Genomic DNA, 1,968 nt, shown 5'->3' with positions numbered 1-1,968 from the left:
TTTTACGCCTCCCCTTCAAGTGGAGAGCGTTTTTACATGAGGATGTTGCTTAATTATGTCAAAGGATGTACTTCATTTGAGAGTATCCGAACCGTCAGCAATGTCACATACCCTTCTTTCCAAGATGCATGTTATGCACTTGGTTTATTGGACGATGATAAAGAATGGATTGATTGTTTGACAGAAGCTGCACTTTGGGCAACTGGTACTGAATTGCGTCATCTATTTGTTACAATGATCATCCATTGCCAAGTCTCAAATGTGTCACATCTTTGGAAGTCTCACTACACTACATTGTCTGAAGATATTCCTTACCTCCAAAGGAAAAAATTTAGGGCGCCGGACATGCATTTAAATGACAAACAAGTGGAAGCATATACCTTGGTTGAAATTGAAACAATAATGTTGAAAATGGGAAGAAGTTTGAAAGATATAGTTGGAATGCCATTGCYGAATTTTACATTGTTGCGAGAATCAAAAAATCGGTTGATTGATGAAGAACTTGATTATGATCGTCATCAATTGAAGAATCTGCATGACCAATCATTTGACACTCTAAATTCTTGTCAGAAAAAGGCATATGAAGTAATTGTTCTTTTTGTGCAATCCCAAAAGGGAGAATTGTTTTTCATTCATGGTCATGGTGGTATCGGGAAAACCTTTTTGTGGAATACAATCATTGCTAAGTTCAGATCAGAAGCAAAAATAGTTTTGCCTGTTGCAACTTCGGGGATTGCAGCTTTATTATTGCCTAACGGCAGAATGACACATTCTCGCTTTCATATCCCGATCAATATCACATCAGAATCAACTTGTGAGATTCGACATGGTACAACGTTGGCAGAACTTCTCATGAGAACCTCTTTGATCATTTGGGATGAAGCACCAATGGCACATAAATTTTGTTTTGAAGCTTTGGACAGAAGTTTGCGAGATATATTTAGAAAAAGATTTCCCAATAGCAATGAAAAACCTTTTGGTGGACTTACTGTTGTTTGTGGTGGGGATTTTCGTCAAATTTTGCCCGTTGTTCCAAAAGGAACTAACGGTGATATCATTGATGCTTCTCTCAATTCATCCTACTTATGGCCATATTATAACGTTCTTAGTCATAACCAAAATATGAGGCTATATGCTGGAGATATACCAGAATCTGAAGCTTGTCAAATAGATTCTTTTGACAAGTGGTTGTTGCAGCTAGGAGATGGTTCTCAATACGATGACATTCAAAGAGAGTTAATCAAACTTCCATCTGATATCTCCCTAAACTAATGGGTTGACCCAATTTAATGCATGATTCAAGCTGTGTATCCATCGTTGTTGGATAATTTTGACAACCCTACATATCTGAAAGAAAGAGCGATATTGACACCAAAAAATGAAATGGTTCATGATTTGAACAACATAATTATGGACATGCTACCGGGAGAAGGTGTCAACTATCTCAGTTCAGACAATGTGTGCAAAGCAAGTGTACAAACTAATGAAGAAGATCTTTTGTATCCATCAGAATTTTTGCACAGTTTAAAATTCAATGGTGTCCCAAACCATGACATTAAACTAAAAAAAGGAGCTCGAGCAATGCTTCTTAGAAATCTAAATCAGTCAGAGGGGTTATGCAATGGCACAAGATTGATCGTTACAAAATTGGGAAAATGGTCCATCTGAGCAGATATTATTTCTAGAACACATGTTGGCAAAAATGTCACAATTCCAAGAATAATCATGTCCCCAAATGAAACAAGATGACCATTCAAGCTTAATAGGCATCAGCTTCCTTTGGCAACATGCTTTGCCATGACAATAAATAAAAGTAAAGGACAATCACTACACCATGTTGGCTTGTATCTCCCGAACCAAGTGTTTACCCATGGCCAACTGTATGTTGATGTATCATGAGTTACATCACATGAAGGGTTGGTCATACTAAATGCCGACAATGAGATTGAAGATCGAACCTTCATTAAA

The sequence above is a fragment of the Cynara cardunculus genome (genome assembly GCF_001531365.2).
Source record: "Cynara cardunculus var. scolymus isolate 2C chromosome LG 8, CcrdV1, whole genome shotgun sequence".
Lineage (NCBI taxonomy): Eukaryota > Viridiplantae > Streptophyta > Magnoliopsida > Asterales > Asteraceae > Cynara > Cynara cardunculus.
The sequence above is the reverse complement of the archived record's forward strand: the minus strand, read 5'-3'. Positions refer to the sequence as shown.